Source organism: Anabrus simplex, chromosome 1 (genome assembly GCF_040414725.1).
Source record: "Anabrus simplex isolate iqAnaSimp1 chromosome 1, ASM4041472v1, whole genome shotgun sequence".
In the NCBI taxonomy this organism is placed as follows: Eukaryota; Metazoa; Arthropoda; class Insecta; order Orthoptera; family Tettigoniidae; genus Anabrus; species Anabrus simplex.
The window spans coordinates 1,156,870,580-1,156,888,404 of record NC_090265.1 but is presented as its reverse complement, the minus strand read 5'-3'; the positions used below and the strand labels follow the sequence as shown (position 1 = coordinate 1,156,888,404).

The 17,825-nt window shown below is 40.2% G+C and overlaps 1 protein-coding gene across 3 annotated transcripts in view; it reads left to right on the top strand.

Moving 5' to 3' along the window:
• Nucleotides 1–17,825, top strand: part of LOC136858128 (beta-1,4-N-acetylgalactosaminyltransferase bre-4) — a 508,156-nt gene that overhangs the window by 147,412 nt on the left and 342,919 nt on the right. For all 3 annotated transcript variants that reach the window (XM_067137447.2, XM_067137444.2, XM_067137442.2), the window contains exon 2: nucleotides 15,196–15,261. The gene's annotated coding sequence lies outside the window, so the exon portion shown is untranslated. The remainder of the gene's footprint in view (nucleotides 1–15,195; nucleotides 15,262–17,825) is intronic.

Here is a 17,825-nt window from a genome sequence, read left to right as displayed (position 1 = left end):
AAGAACTGATACTAGTGACAGAAGAATTCACCTCGATCCTATGACATTTCTGATTATTGCCCCACCAAATCAGCCGACCTTTTTTTTTTTTCCAGATTGTACAGAGTTTAACCGCCTCGAATATGTTGTTGGAAACTTAACATAGTTCCTTACAATACCCCTGTGGATAAATCGAATGTGTCATTCCTTCGTGCAACAGGCGTCTAAAAGGGGCAAACCCCCAGGGTCTCTCAATTTCGGAGCATGAACTGATGACCACCGATTTGCCAGCTGAGTGTGGCATTGCTTCGACTTGTACCAGACTCATCAATCATCACTTTCATCTTTCCTATCAGACCTCCCTTATTTAAGTCTTGGTCTCTTCCGATCCCGACGATATTGGGATTTCGAGGCCTTCTTTCTTTTGCTGACTCATTCTTCGAGGGGTCGAACCTCTTCCTGTTTCTCTTTGTGTGTTAAGAGAGAATTGTTACCTGGTTGTACAGTACTTCCCCATAAAACAATAGCTACGATCACCACTACCATCCTTGCATAGCTATCTGGAAGAGACGGCGAATTTGGAGTGTGTATTTTGTCTTTTTCTTATTGTTTCCCCTTCTCTCACAGAAGTGCACTGTTTCCATTCAGATTTAAGTGTGTTAAAACAGCGGAAGCATGATTCGTATAAATAGATCACAAAGAGCAAGCTCTTTCAGTTTCTATCCAAACTATTTTTATCTCGTCGTTGCCAAGGCAACTCAAAGTCGTCTTTCGATCCATGTTTATCTTGTATATATTTTCCAGCGTGACCGGTGGAATCGAAGCGTGGTCTCGTTGCTAAGAGACTGTTCCACCTCTGCAGGAATGAACTCCTCCTGCCTCGCGTTGTAAAGTGCCTGTAAGTAAACCGCTCCAGTCCGGTTCTAACTATGTTGTGATTGATGTTAACAAGTCCTGTATCATGGACTACATTTTATCTCGTGAACTACCTCGTATGTCGTTTCTACTTTCGAACCGTCTGCTCATTCCCTGTTAAATCACTGTTTATAGTCATTGCTGTCCTTACAGGATGAGAGGCAGGATTATGTGGAATTTCCATCATAGTTGCAATAAATTTAGAGCAATAATCGTTTTTCTTTCATGATTGACTCCTTTACTAAATGGTCAGCGTACTGGCCTTCGTTTCAGAGGACCCTGGTTTTGATTCCCGGCCGGGTCGGGGATGTTAACTGCGTATGGTTAATTCCTCTCAGTCATAGGCTGTTTGTCTTCGTCTTAACACATTTCTCTTCATCTACCCCAATGTCGGCAGCCCTGAAGATGGTTTTCCGTGGTTTACCATGTTTACACCAGGAAAATGCTGGGGAATTAAGTCCACGGACGCTTCCTTCCCACTCTTAACCCTTTTCTTATCCCGTCGTTGCCATAAGACCTATCTGTGTCGGTGGGACGTAAGCCCAATCGTAAACTTCATCTACATACAATACATCACAGAAAAACGTAGTTGTGAATACCTCCTTCCACATAGGGTTGGCGTCAGGAAGGGCATCCGGCGGTAAAACTTGACCAAATCAGCATCAAGAGCTGGCCGTAATAAACTGCGAAAAAGACCAGGAAGACAAGTAAGAAGAGGAATCTTTCCTCGTTTATCCTACTAAACGACTACAAGAAAAGTTTTGTTAATTTATTTACATAATGTAGATGAGGCCTTCAAATTCAGACTTCAGCCATTTTTCAATCCTGCTTAATTTGGCACACAACTGACTGTTGACTCGTGACTATCGCTTGAATAACATGTATGTTATTTTGTTGATGGATCTGTACAACCAGAAATAGAATTGTTGCACCTTCAGCTCAAGCCTGCCAAGACGACTTCTCTTCAGCTAGATGGTCTTCCCGTATTGGAGAGTCACTTGGTTAGCGTAACGACTTCCTCAGCTGATTTAGCCGGTGCATTTCATAGCAACCAGTTCCCAGGTAGGTCTCTAATTGGCTGAGTGAACCCCGTTCCAGCCCTTATCCCAGGATGAAAATGAGCTGTGAATCAAACCCGGGGTCTCCGACTGAGAGACTGGCAAGCTACCGTATAGATTGATGTATCTATAGACCCTGTAATAACTGTTAAAGCAAAGCTCAACTATCTTTGAATAGACTGTGAATCCCCTGGAGGAGTGGAAAGTAAAGACTTCCACTATCTAGGCTATAACCTCGAACCATGTCGAGCAGACTATATTATCCCCCTGCGGCTGGGAGTGGTAGAATAACACCCACGGTATCCCGTGCCTGTCGTAGGATCATAACTAACAATCTTCAGAAAGTTTTAAATCACTGGCAGCTTGCAGTGCCAGGTATTTCTACCCATGATCTAATATGTTTGCTATTCATTAAAGATGCCATAATATGAAACTAAACATATAGCACGTAGGGATATAAAAATTATGGACAAGGAAAGAATACGACACGAAGCATATTATCTACCGTGGAACGATATTTTACACATGGATGATATTGATGTAAAAATAAATAAATCATCTGATCTGGTGTTAGAACTGTATGGCAGATTTGCTCCCGGGTAACTCGACCATCTTCTCCGTGATTGACTAGTGAGATTAAATCAGAAATGGCAAAGCGTGACTGATGGTACAGAAGGTTTAAACGAACGGGTAATGCAAATGACTTTGACAATTACCGCGTTCTCCGCAACAGGGTTAAAACAGTTAATCAGAAACAGTAAACATAAACACACATGTGAAGTATCGAAATACAGGAACTCGACAGAAATATGGAAACAATTACGAACGATGGGTATAGGTCGAAAGTTATTAAAGCAGGCGGCGAATGCATCCCTTGTTGATTTAACTTTACACTTCACGTCGGCCGAATCCGCTGTAACAGCAATTTTTTCTTTTTTTTTTTTTGCTAGTTGTTTTACGTCGCACCGACACAGATAGGTCTTACGGCGACGATGGGACAGGAAAGGGCTAGGAGTGGGAAGGAAGCGGCCGTGGCCTTAATTAAGGTACAGCCCCAGCATTTGCCTGGTGTGAAAACGGGAAACCACGGAAAACCATTTTCAGGGCTGCCGACAGTGGGGTTCGAACCTACTATCTCCCGAATACTGGATACTGGCCGCACTTAAGCGACTGCAGCTATCGAGCTCGGTATAATAATTATAACTGTACAAATAATAATAATGTTTCTTCTATGCCAGTTCAGGATACATTTGTGTTTAAAGAGGTTGGTATAAATGATGTAAAATGAGTTATGTATTCTCTCAGATCAAATGCTGCTGGACACAATGGCACACCTCTGTATTTCTACAAATATATCATTAGCGCCATCCTGCCGATCGTAAGACACATTATTAACTACTGTTTTACCCAAGGAATTTTCCCTACGGCGCGGAAGGATGCCCTCGTCATCCCAATCCCGAAAAAGGATGGACCCAGTATTCCTTCAGATTACCGGCCAATTTCTATCCTACCACCCCTGTCGAAAGTGCTGGAACGCCTGGTACACGAGCAAATCTTTACGTATTTACATAAATATGCTTTACTCGACTCTTACCAATCAGGCTTTAAGAAAAAACATAATACCATGACAGCTCTGCTGAAAGTGACAGATGACATTAGATATGGAGTGAACAACAAACGAGTGACAATACTTGCTCTTTTAGATTTCAGTAGCGCATTTGATACTGTCAATCCTAGGTTGCTTCTTCTCAAATTACAGTTCTAAACTTTAGCCAGAAAGTGCTGGAATTTTTCTATTCTTACCTCACAAGCCGCCGGCAGTGTGTGGTTGCAAATAATAATAATAATAAATCAACGTGGCGAACAATAAATATTGGTGTCTTACAAGGGTCAGTCATGGGCCCTCCCCTGTTCACTTTCCATATAAATTATATGGATAATGCTCTCCGTTAGAGGGCTAAGGGAGAAATTCCTCCCGAACCAAAAATGGAATTTGCACATTATACTTCATTAATGAGGGTGCGGGCGCTATTTCAAAGTCTGCCCAGGGCGGCATAAAACTTAAACGCGGCCCTAGCTAATACTGATGGAAATATGATCTGCTGACTGTAATGACTGTCTCACATGCACCTGCAAACATTTACGAACTAGTTCGGCCGATATGGTATGATTATAACAGCTTCCATCTCCGCTGCATGCAGAAACTTGGAAACAATAAGTCATCGGCATATAGAGTTGTAGACATCTTTATAGAGGTAAACCGAACTCCTCTGTTGGTTGCAGAAATGAAAAGTTTTGTCCGGACGTAAGAACAGTTGAAAAGCCTCAACAAGCATACTTGAGCTGAAATACCGAATCTGATCATCATACATCATCTTTTTAACTACTTTTACGGTTTTCAGAGACACCCAGGCGTCAGAATTTTGTCCCGCAGGAGTGCTTCTACCGATGCGAGGCTGGCGTATTTGAACACCTTCAAATGCCATCGGACTAAGCCAAGATCGAACCCCAACTTGGGCTCAGAAGGTCAGCGCTTCTACCACCTGGGCCACTCAGCCCGGCAATTTCCGATCTTGCCCTATAAATATCAATCATGATTTGTTCTGAGTAAGTAGCCTACCGGTACTTAAGATTCAAGTCGGACTTGAACTAGAGGAAAGAGAAATTACCTGTACTCAATGAACATCTTTTGTATATAAATCGCAAACAATATCTCCCTCTGTAGACGTGAATATCGCTCACAAATAGAAAGCAACACCGCTCAAAGATCAATAATAATAATGTTATTTGCTTCACGTCAGTGAAAGTTTTAAGCACAACGTACAATAGTAACACTGCATGATTAAGAATACCAGATTACTTCAGGTACTTAATTCCCATCGTAACACTACCGTTCAGGTTCTAAAAGTGCACTCGCAATAATCTTAGATCTAAAATAATGGCCTCTGAACGTCAGTCTGTCACGCTGATGGAGCTGATATTGTTCGCTTTCCACAAGAAAAGAGCAAAACCGATTTCGAGCAGTATATTCCGAGTTTGTCAGTGAAAGGTGTCGTGGAATGACATTAGTCGACGATTAGGTTTGAGTGGTGTTTTCAAAGGTAGGAAAGATCAGAATATGAGGATAAAGTTGGAATTCAATATGACAAATTCGTTTATAGGAAGAGGAGTTAGGACTGGAATTTTCCAAGGGAGGTGTTCGATAAATTCTCAAATTCTTTGAAATGATTTAAGACTGCGTAAAAACTGCTGGGGATTCTGCCACCTGGGCGACTGCCCTAAATGCAGTTCGGTGGTGGTTGATTGGTTCATTCATTCATTCATTCATTCATTGAGTAGATGGATGAATGGATTGCATAACAGTGCTGTTCTCTGTCGTCTGCTAGAGAATCTTGTGCGACGCTATAACCGATCCATTATAGTGTAAGGTGCAAACTGTCGATATCTTCTGTAATACTGCATGACCTATTTAAGCATGTCGTATAGGATGATCACTAGCTGGTATTTTTTGCTATTGCGAATGTAAGATTATAATATTAATTTCGTTTCAGAATGCTTCGTAAGTGATACTGTTAGGGAATTCACATCGAAATATGAATTCATTAATTAATGTCAAATGCAGTAACATACTGGACAGTACAGTACTATTTGATTGCAATTTTTGTTTGTTTAATGCAATTAATAACGGCGGACTCGTGTGTGTTGGTAGGATTATGTCAGACGAACAAACTGACGAATGTGTCAAATTCATATGCTGCGTACTCTTCGCTGGCGCCATCTCTTAGTGAAACCGGCAAAGACTTATGCGTACACCTGGTAAAGATTTCTGTTTGGAAATGTGCTTTCCAATCCGTCACTTTTAATGTTCTTCAATTTTCTCAAATGCACCTTGATGAAGATCTTGGCCTCAACAGTTATATTTCTGATCTCTTTCCATGTAATTTCGAAGTACTTCAAACCTCGTACCAAGAGATGATTAGCTTTCTATTCGTTGGTTGAGTTGGACGATAAGTTCGTCTACAATTATTTTTTTTTAAAAGCATTGGTTCAGAATGCTTCCCTAGGATCTGCATATGCTTCCACTTGCATGCTTCCTTTTTTCTATTTTCAATCTGGAAACACTGTCGCGATGTCTTCTTTTCATACTCGTCAAACGAATCTCTCTTACTCTCCAAAAACCTTTCTAAAGATTCCAGTTCTTTTGTGGCACCAAGCAAGTCCACTTCTTCTGTTTGAAGATTGTTACTAGTTTTATAAATTCTCTGGAGGATGTCATTCCAAAAGGTGAGAAGTCTTGTTTCCAGCTGCCTGAACTTGTTGTGTAGCCCTTTTGTTATTTTCGCGTTTTAGAAGTTTATACAATGTCTTACATTACAGGTTCTACTATTCCCTTGTACCCCGATACTAAACCCTATAACATGTAGGTATAATGTACAATTGTACAACAATTTGTTAATTAAATACTGTATTTATTGTATATACGAGAACTAGCTGATGTGCCCGTGCTTCGCTACGGGATTCTCAGAAAGAGTGCCTTGTGGTTTTCCTAACTGAAGCCAACATAGGTCATTACAAAAACGTCAGTAGGAATGTAGCGATTAAAAGCAATGTTATCTTATAAAATACTCGATCAAATGAAAAAACGCACATTTTCTCGCTTTTAACGAACAGTAGCCTACTACGGTGCCGATTTAGCAATCCAAAGTTCGAGAGCTGGAATGACCAGGCTGCAGACAGCTGTGTACACTCACTACTCCACCATTATTCCGTTAAATATGCACACTGCTCATTCCAATCAGTGCCTCATAGTAGGGATCGAATAGCTCGAATGCTGTGATGAACCAGTGTGTTACGCACCAATAGTAGTATCAGAAAATTTTATGAATCACAGGAATGGCATGCTAAAGAAGAAAGTTTTCTAACTCCCCAGCTACTTCCCGCCAATATTCATGCAGGCTGTTAGACTCGGTACGACCGGGCTAGTTAGCCATGTGGTTAGGAGCGCGCAGCTGTGAGTTTGCATCCGGGAGATAGAGGATTCGAACCCCACTGTTGGCAGCTCTGAAGATGGTATTCCGTGGTTTGCCATTTTCACACCAGGCAAATGTTGGGGCTGATGATTAATTAAGGCCAAGGCCGCTTCCTTCACACTCCTAGCCTTTTCCTATACCATCATCGACGTAAAGCAAATTTTAAAAATACTCGTACGCAGCAGTAATCCTATCTATGGGAGATGAGTGTCAACAAAAGGCACAAAGCACATTACAACAAAGAATGGTCTATGTAATGTTATTGTTGATCAATTTTATGAACTTTCTATATCATAGGCCCTCACATTTAGATTCCTTTCGACTCTGTGATATTAGGGCGTCTTATAAAATTATTTATAGAGTAGACTGTAATTTCCTTATTCTCCGACATTACATACCGATTTTCATTAAATTCTGTTTACCCATTTTCTCGTGACTCGGCGCTGATATGGACTTACCTAGTAACAAAAATCCAAATTCATGAATATCTCTGTGATCATAGCCGGTATGGTGAAAATGTAGGCCTATATGACCTAAATGATCGGAAATTTAATACTATATAACTTTATTTATGTAGTGTTTGTCGATATGACAACTGAAAACATAAATATTTGAGAATTAAATTTTAGGCCTTCCCCTAAACTACTATTTCATTCAGCGTGAATAAAATTATTTATGGCCTAGATTGTAGCGACTTATTCCCCGACTTTGCATACCGATTTTCATTAAATTCTCTTCAGCCGTTTTCTCGTGATGCGTGTACAGACAGACGGACGGACGGACGGACAGACATTACGGAAAATTAGCAAGTGCATTTCCTTGCTACTATGGACACGGCCGATACAGTAATACCATTCTTTCCTAATTCTGAGCAATGTACAGACAAAACACTTATTTTATATATAGACTAGCAAGATACCCGTGCTTCGCTACGGTATTATATTGAAATTTATAATTGAATGCATATTGTTTTATATATCATCCGCCGAAATTCGCAATTTGATTCGTTTTCTGAGAGAATCCGCCAATATTCGCGATCTGACTCGTTTTCTAATAGATTACGGCAAGTTTCCTCCCATTTCTCAATCTTTCTTTCCAGCAATCGATTTCGTACTTCCGGGGCTAGGTCTAGGTATTCCACCCGGTCAGTTGGGTCCCTAAATCTTTGCCATCCTTTCCTATAAGCATTTTAAATATGGATTAAATCCTTCAGGAGATCCGGCGTGGTGTGTTCTTGGGTGCCTTGGCGGTACCGAACCCGCGGCCGGACTGCATTCTTAGTCATAACCCGTCCAGGACCCGTTTCCAGCGCGGTCCGCACATTTGACGACGGTCCAGAATATTATTATTATTAGGGTGGGTGATATCAGTTGGATTTAGGTTTTTATTATTATTATTATTATTATTATTATTATTATTATTATTATTATTATTATTATTATTATTATTATTATTATTATTATTATTGTTCTGGACTCCACAGCAAGATGCAAGACAGCTACTTGGCGGTAAATTACATCTGCTACCATTGTCATTGTTGAAAATGTGACCAGAGCACCATTGTCCCGCGTAGGCAAGTGTGCGGGATTTGTGGCGATACGAATGACATACTTCCGTGCATTATTGACCTTATTATAGAGGTGAACAATTGGACGGTCAGTCTCATTCCTATCGTTTATTTCAAATGTGTTTAAATGTTTATTTACTGTATATGCCAGGAGAATCTACTGTAATCTAAGAACGTTCTCCGAAGGAAAAGGTGGCTCTTGAAAAGGAACCCAGGAAAGATTATAAATGATCGGTTTATGATCAGAATAAGTACATCGAAAATCTACAGCCTGTTTCCAGTCATTCAACAGAGTCAGGAATGGAATGAATAAAGCCCCCATCTAGCGGCGACAATAGGAATTGTGCCAGCTACCGAAGCCTGTCGCACTCCTCTGGGGCAATGATTAATGAATGACAAATGAAATGAAATGATATTGGACAGTGTTGCTGGAATGAATGATGACAAGGAAAACCGGAGTATCCGGAGAAAAACCTGTCCCAACTCCTTTTTGTCCAGCACGAATGTCACATAGAGTGACCGGGATTTGAACTACGGAACCCAGCTGTGTGGCGTGGAGAGCAGCCAGCATCCTTACAATATATGTGGTCATAACTTGACCATGTCCGACTCGTTGGCTGAATAGTCAGCGTACTGGCCTTCGGTTCAGATGGTCCTGGGTTCGATTCCCGGTCGGGTCGGTGATTTTAACCTTAATTGGTTAATTCCAGTGGCCCGGAGGCTGGGTGTTTGTGCTGTTCCCAACATCCCTGCAACTCCCACACCACACATAACACTATCCTCCACCACAATAACACGCAGTTATCTACAAATGGCAGGTGCCGCCCACCCTAATCGCAGGGTCTGCCTTACAAGGGCTGCACTCGGCTACAAATAGCCACACGAAATTATTACTTGACCATCATTATTATACGGTTATATTAGTCGCTTGCTCTCCTGTACGTTACAGAACCTGATTTTTAAAAATAATCTCTTTGTATGAAATTTATAGACGTGAGTACATTTGCCTAGCTTTGACATGAAGGAATAAAACAGATCAAAACATTAAATGTACGATACAAATTATGAGGGACGAAGTTAAGAAAGACACAGAAATTAGATCTGTTATGAAACTAATTGGGTTGTGTTGATAGTAGAAATTGAGACAGAAATAAGGACCCGGTTTTGGCATGAATCGGGAAGCTTTGAGATTTGAGAGTTTGCAAAAGGGAATAGAAGTCTTTGAGGTCCCATGTGCGGTAACTCAATCAAGAAGAATCAGTGAAAGTACAGTGTGACAAATTGCATGGTATGTATTTTGTATTAAGAATACGATCAAAACTAAGCTAATAACTATAGATATAAAATCGATATCGCGAAGGATTTTTTAAATACGTTGATAAAATCATGAGACTTAAGGAAAACCTAAACTGTTCCTAATCTGACCTTTTCCGTACGTAATTAATCATTTTCTTCATTTTCTAGTTTTCTTTCGAATTTGCTTCTGTAATTATACTGCAACAACCATTGACTTGTATCAAGTGGAATGTAGCAGGATGGTGAGAACTTGATCGTTGTTCAAGATAATATCACGGTTAGCTTAACCCGCCGTCCAACGAATGCTGGTTCAGAATTTCTTTATTTTACTGCAGTACTCGTTACGTCATAGCGACCTCAGATGATGTATTGATGAGTTAAGATGTAGCGTGGCCGGGATAAAATTAAAACTCTAGTTGCAGCAAATAAGGTCGCTACAATCAATAACGTTCTGCTTATTACCGTCTTGGATAATGCCCTGTTTCGATATGGAATAACTAGATTGTACAGCCAAACAGATTTCCAGCGACAGCAATTTCTCATGAAGATTCATATCTCCCCGGGAATGTACTTGGCGATCCTGTCTCCACTTTCCCCTCTGATTGATTGAATTAATTCATGTTGCTAGTGAAATGCCTCCAGTCTTCAAGATATCTCTTCTCTTGTTGGCTGGGTACAGGAATTCGTCCACAGTTAAGCTTTAATGAAGTGAGTGAATGGTAAGGTTAGAAAGGTAAGAATTAGAGGAGTAAAACAATAGCAAATAAGTCCATTGAATGACAGTGTTCGAACCCGATAACAATTGCGTTTGAAAAAAATGATAGTAGAAATATTTTTAATATATAATTCAAAGTTAGGAAAGCCTAAGAAGGCTTGAAAAGTGGATACATTTTGCTTCATATTAAACATGCTCTTGTTTTCAAGGATAACATAAACCTGTTTTCTTTCCTTTAATTTTTGCGTTAACTGATTTTAGTCTTGGGACTTCATTAGTCATAACCCCGTATAATTTTGGGTGTAGAAACTAACTGATTACCTGCTATTTTGTGGGCAGTGTGAAGTTAGTTATGCGGAAGGCGCATCTGGACATAAATTGTGTCTATCCGGAGAGGGTGTGGAAATAACTATGGAGTGCGTGGAAGCCTCAGGCACTGCCTTCGTGATGTACAGGCCACAGGCATATAGTAAATAGACTGGCAGTGCTGTAGCTCGTAGCATTGGTGCCAGTAAAGCCGGAAACTTGCGGCCGCCGGCATCTTACGTCACTACAGATCCACTGTAAAGATGTGTTACTGTGTTACGTGCAGTTTTGGTTTATGTTGTTTTTATGCACATTTCACTTTTATTTTCGGCAAACTACTGTGTGGTAGAATGGTGAATACCTGTGGGTGTGTTTCGTATTCGCGTAGAAAGAAGAACGAAGGAACAGGAATTTCAGTACACTGGTAAGTGGCTCACATGTGCTCATGTACACCTGTTGTCTAGTTATTAATGCTATTAATTAACTATTCTTCTTCAGCCGCATTTCCCACACTTATGGGTTGGCGGGTGCGGTTGGTAGTGAAGTGTGTTGCGTAAATATGAAGCGGAAAGTGTTGGAACAAACACAAAATCTCAGTCCCCGAGCCAGAAGAATTAATCAGACGCGATTAAAATCCCCGACCAGGCCGGAAATCGAACCCGGGACCCTCTGAACCGAAGGCCTCTCCCTACGCTGACCATTCAGCCAAGGAGTCGGACATTAAATTTACTATTAAAGATACCTAATTATGTAGGAGACAGAGATAACTTCCTTCCGGTGTATATTTGTTGGCGTTAGCCCCCTTATGATGGAGTGCGCAATAATGATAATAATAATAATAATAATAATAATAATAATAATAATAATACTGCAACACTTTGTTATAGGAGGTTGAGTTCTGGTTTTGGTTATATTATTAATTAAATAATAGTGGTCTTAGTCTCTTCTGTTCTTTAAGGATATGTTGTAAGGATGTCAAAATTACTGTTAAAATTAGAGTGGAAGGACTAGTAAGCTTGCATAAATCGATAGGCGTTGGGTTTATTTTCACAGAATATTATCGAATGTATCTCAGGATTTGTGGTAAAGATGTTAGTCAATTCTCTACAATGTGATACTTGTAAGGAAGCAACTGTACAAAAAAAAAAAAAAAAATCCTTATCCTATCGTTTCTTTGAAGAATAGGGGTAATCTCTATGTTCCTACGAAAGATGTTGATCGTGTGTAAAAACTTACTACTATTTTAGAGAGAATACATGTAATGGTTGAAGCTCAGTCATGAAAGAGAACATACCTAATGAAACCACAGTTCATTTGTATGAAAGAAATTTGTTTTCAAGGTTAAGCTCACATGCTTTAGATCTAAATCAAATGGACACGCATTTTATCGCCTTATTAGCATAATTTCATCACTGTTCTTCGTGTGAATTTTGCTGTAAGAGAGTTGAATGGAAACGGTTCTGACGATAGATCGATCTTAAGAGGATGGCAATTTTTAAGCATTTGTAAATTGATATACCAATGTTTATTTTTGAACAGTAAAATAAAGGAGCTAATAGGTCTAATTAATCAGTATTATTGTTATTATTTCGATGTGCTTTTAATTATCTCCTATCCAATATTCCCGTTTCGGCTACTGTTTTACATTAATTATGTGGATGGTGTAGTGACGTAAGATGGCGGAGGCCGCACGGTCCGGCTTCAGAATCCTGCTGCTCATTGCCAGTCTATAGTTCCGTTTTTATGAGTTTCGACTTGACAGTTAGCCGGAAGTCAGACGATGGTGCCAAATTGCTACGAATACAAACAGCTGATTGACGATACACAACACGAACAGAAATGTAAATACTGGAATATAAGTCCATAATCAGTTATTCTTTGTAGCAACATACATGATTCACACAAGATGAAGAATAATACACAACACATTTAGGATAAGGCTACAAGATAAAAATATGTTAATGCTCGAACAGATAAAACGTGAGAAAATTAAATTAAATTTCTACTCACCGTGTACAGGATCTCGCGTTGCTGTTAGATTCAGTTTCCCGTAACGAAGGAAATAATCCTACAAAGCGAATATACCACTAATTTCTGAGTGACTATCGTCTGTTGAGGTTTCATTCACGCTTGACCCTAAAGAGATAATAAAGTCTTCAACATAATCGTCTGTGAGGCCTTCTTTCTCCCAAGCTTTAATCTTCTCGGATTTCGTGTGTCTTACGACGTTGCTCCAGTCCTCCGTACTTATACGGCCTACGGTTTCGAAAATAAGTCTTTCAACTTCCGAAACTGTGAAGAGTCGGTTATTCTCAGGTACATAATCCTTCACTTGGGGCCAAATCAGTTCTATGGCGTTAAAATGGAAATGGTATAGTGGAAGGTGAACTACTTTATGCCCGTTCCTTCTGGCTATTTCATCCACCACATAAACTGGGCACTGGAGCTTGTTTCGTTTCAAGAGATGCGTAAGATCCCCCTTCCCCCATGTCATCGCGAACCGAAACATTATGCTCCTTCAACCACTTAATGAACTCATTCTTTCTAGTCGCCATTGTTGGTGCTTTGTCAAGAATGACTCCCTAACATTACAAACGATATCCCGGGCCTGGCTCCTTAGTGGAATACCGCGTCCGAAGGGCTTTCTTCTCTTGAGAGCTTCATCCCTAGACGTAGGCGTCAACATAACAGAATAACAAATTCACACACGGGCCTAAAATTAACCTACTATATAACTACCGAACGAAATATTAAACTAAGCTACTATAAGAAATTGATCACCTGTTACACACTATTCACTCCAATATAACGCGCTATACTACTAAAAATACTAAACAGTTCATTTATAAACTCTACACAATGAAATATAAACGAACAACAACCTAGCACAAAGACACACAACGACCGCGAAAAGAACTGAGCACAATACAACACACAGCTGATAGCACGTGGTTACAGTAAACAACAGATCGACAACACCGCTAACCGGAACTGGAGTCTAAAGCTCTCTATCGGAGCGATCGGCTGCCTATGATTGGCTGTTGATTAATTCACTTACCCTCCGCCAAAAGGCAGCGCTCAAACGTCAAGTCGAAACTCATAATAACTGAACTATAAATCTATGTCTGTGGTACAGGCCGTACTGTAGCGAGCGCGGGAAAGCATTCAGCTGATCGTTAGGGTGGAAGTTTAGCACGTGAGTTAGTTGAGTTATATGTGAATTCGTCGCTGTTTTATTGACATTTTTAACATTGGCCGCATGTTTACTAAGATATATATGATACTGAGTCGTCATCGACTGCATTTAAAATTCCTTAATTAGTGAAGAAAACTTAGTGTGAGCGTGTATTCGTGTGGGGCTATAGGTTAAGATCGCTCTGCAGTGCTTTAATTTTTTTTGTGTGTGTGTGTGTGTGTAATGTTATGTCCACAGTGTAAAATTGAGTTAGAGCATTCAGTATCTTAAGAGGATGGCAATTTTTAAGCATTTGTAAATTGATATACCAATGTTCACTTTTTAACAGTGAAATAAAGGAGCTAATAGTTCTAATTAATCGGTATTATTGTTATTATTTCGATGTGCTTTTAATTATTTTATTTATCTCCTATCCAATATTCAGTATCAATCACGATGTGCATATAATTGAATTAAGGTTATCAGTGAGAGAAATCACCATGCCTAAGTGTTGCTATGTGCCTGGCTGCAAAGCCAATTGTAAACGAGGAAAGTACACTCCAGTATTTGTATTTCCTTCTGATTAGTTGTAGAACAGATAGAGTAGTAAGTATAGAGCTATATTGTAGATATTTTATACTCGCCACTAATGTACGGTACTGTGTAGAGATGAGAAGAATGCAAGAGTGAGGAATGTGGCCTGCAAGCACGAACTTCCTGTTCTGCCCAGACACATCGGCTCTTATCTGCTCTTATCTGCTACACAAAAACACTGACTCACACTTCGCAGTTTGCTGGATTACAACTGACAAGAGCGAAGAGCTGCCAGTAGAAGACAATATAAAGTCGTCTGGGTAGTAGCGGAGTTTCTATAGTAACCATTGCGTCACTGGCTCTGCTGGTGAAAACCCCTTCGCCCCGTTCCTCACCGGTCACGTGCATTCTTCTGATCTCCCAACAACTTAACATAATTCTTCTCATAGTGGATAATGACTCAGCCTCAGATCAAGCTGACTTACTGAGTCAAGGCGCTGTAGAGTACATCCGTACACGTATTTCCAAGTGTTACTTGACCATGCTTTTCTTCTGAATATGTTTGAGATTTATTTGGTTTAGTGTACTTAGTGTATAACACGATATTGGTTTTTCTCTAGGTGGCATCCTGCTACAGTGCACGTGCGTTTCAACCAATTCCGTTCTCCTATGGGTGCGAATATCAGGTAAGAAACGTACTCCTTCACATTTTGCCACTGAATTTATGACATACGCATTAAAGGAGGTTTCATTGTCGTTTTCTGTTTGGACCAGGTAAACAAATATACTGATAGGTATACTGATTATACAGTGTCGATCTGTTCTTGAATATAAGATAGTAGTTTATTATTATTATTATTATTATTATTATTATTATTATTATTATTATTAGAATATTTCTTCTTCTTCTTCTTCTTCTTCTTATTCTTCTTCTTTCTTCGTTTCGGCCTGCTGTGGACCACGTTATTTCAACCGTTTGCATCCTTGAGCTTTAATTCTTCCCCAGTACTCACGCATTCTCGTTCTGTGAGCCTCCTTTCTTTCATCAGTCCACTTCTTGCCTGTTTTCAACTTTGGCCTTTCTTGGAACCTCTTGTATCCCTGGAGCTTTTTCTGGAGAGGAGCACGTTTCTGGATGTCTTCGAGTGTGATTCCTATTTCCTGAAGGTCTTTTTCAACTTCGATAAACCAGGGTCCCTTGGTTTTCTTATTAAGAAAGTAGGAAAATATCCTATTGGTCTGTCTCTGTGTGCTCATGCGTGCTATATGGCCATAAAAATTAATCCTCCTTTTCCGAATCGTGTCCGTTATCCTCTCCATATGCTGGTACAGATCGCTGGTGTGTCGTCTCCTGTACTCACCATTTTCTTTGATTGGTCCAAGAATCTTTCTCAGGATTTTTCTTTCTTTAGCTTCTAGCTTCTCCATCAGACCTCTTCTGTTCATTGCAAGGCATTCTGCTGCGTACAGTGCTTCCGGGCGTACAACCGAACAATAATGCCTAAGCTTGGCGTTGATGGACACTGATCTTTTGTTGTAGACATTCCTAGTCAGCTGATATGCCATCTCCATCTTGTTGATTCTGTACATGATTGCTTCTTTCTCAGAGTTGTTAGGTACTATCCACTCACCTAAGTACTTAAACTTTTCCACCTGCTTGATTTTTCCCTGTTCCACAATGAGCTCTCTGGGAGCTGGCTTGATGTTGGTTATAAACTCTGTTTTTTGGAAAGAGATTTGAAGGCCAGCTTTTGCTGCTTGGATTCTCAGTTGGTTAATTTGTTTTTCAGCAGTATCTAGGGAATCAGAAAAGATCGCTAGGTCATCTGCAAAAGCTAGGCAGTCTATGATAAGATCATCTTTCTTATATCCTATTCTAAGGCCATTCTCAACCTCTTCCTTGCACATCTCCTTGCGCCATTCCCGAATGATTTTCTCCAGAGCGCAGTTGAAGAGAAGCGGTGATAGTCCATCCCCTTGCCTAACACCAGTCTTGATTTCGAAGACGTGTGAAATTTCTCCCCTGAATTTCACCCTGGACGTAGTGCTGGTTAAGGTCTGTTGAATGATAGCTCTCGTTTTGTTGTCTAAGCCCATTTCCTTCAGAATGCGGAGGAGAGTGTGTCGATCTATGGAGTCATAGGCTTTTTGGAAGTCAACAAAAGTAACTACAAAATTCCTATTCCTGGATTTTAGGTACGACAGGACGGACTTAAGGTTCATGATCTGCTCTGCACAAGATCGTCCTTTTCTAAAGCCTCCTTGGTATTCACCCAACTGTGAATCAAGTTGCTCTTCTGCCCGAGTCTGAAGGGCTTTGGAAAGAATTTTGTATGTTACTGAGAGAAGGGAGATGCCGCGGTAGTTGTTTACATCTGTTTTCTCACCTTTCTTATGTAGGGGATGAATCAGGGCTGCTGTCCAATCATTTGGGATCCTTTCTGTTTCCCAGATCTCGCGAATGATCTCAGTTAGTTTATCGATCGCCTTTTCACTTGCAGACTTCCAGAGTTCAGCAATTATCGCATCTTCTCCAGGTGCTTTGTTGTTCTTTAATGATGTAATTATCTGTTTTATTTCCTCTTTTGTGGGGGGAGAAGAGTCTGGGTTGGGATGTCTGGATTCTTCAAAGGTGAATTCTGATTCTGGTTCTTCGCAGTTAAGAAGAGATTCAAAATATTTAGCCAAGATTTGGCAGTTATCCTTGTCATTGTAGGCAACCTTTCCATTGTGATCTCGGAAATGTAGACTTGGTGGGGTGTACTTCGTGAGGTTGCGTTTGAAGGTTCTATAGAAATCCCTAGTATTATTCTTATTAAAGTCCTGCTCGATCTGTGTCAGTTGGATTTTGTCAAATGTGCGCTTTACTTGGCGGACCACTTTCGCTGCATGTTTCCTAGCCTTCAGAAAGTCTTCATATCTTTCTGGATTCTTCAGGGAATTCCACCTTTGCCAAGCGATTTGTCTTTGTGTTATGGCTTCATCACATTCTTGAGTCCACCACGGATGCTTCTTTGGTTTCTTTAGCAATACTGTCTCCTCAGCCGTTTCAACAATGGCATTTTTCAGTTGTTCCCAATTTTCTGTGTTCAAAGACTGAAGTTTCTAGGTGAATTCTTCGCTAGTTTTCAGCTTTTCTGTATCAAATTTGCTAGTTTTCTTTATCTTAACTCTCTTGGTGTTTCTTGGATGAAGCTTAATTTTGATCTTGGATAGATAGTGGTCTGAGTCAAGGTTAGCACTTCTCAGG